Below are 290 nucleotides of genomic sequence, written 5' to 3'. Positions count from 1 at the left end.
GGACACGCAGCCTCGGGCTGACACACCTGCAGCCACAGATCCCGGGTCTTGCCCCGCCCACAGCACATGCCTCGGCCGTCCTCTCCCCTCGCCTCTGGCCACTGACTGTCCCCAGGAGCCTCAGGTTCTCGGAGCAGAGGGACCGGGCACTTCCTGGAATCGGTCCCCATGGGAACCCGGGCCTCGTACGCACGGGCCAGGCCGGGGAGCCCCCACCTCTGGCGGGCTTCCCACCCCCTCTCAGAGCCCCCCTCCTCGCCAGGCATCTCACTGGGACTCCCCCCTCAGGT

Source organism: Myotis davidii, unplaced genomic scaffold, assembly GCF_000327345.1.
Source record: "Myotis davidii unplaced genomic scaffold, ASM32734v1 scaffold586, whole genome shotgun sequence".
NCBI lineage: Eukaryota > Metazoa > Chordata > Mammalia > Chiroptera > Vespertilionidae > Myotis > Myotis davidii.
The sequence above is the reverse complement of the archived record's forward strand: the minus strand, read 5'-3'. Positions refer to the sequence as shown.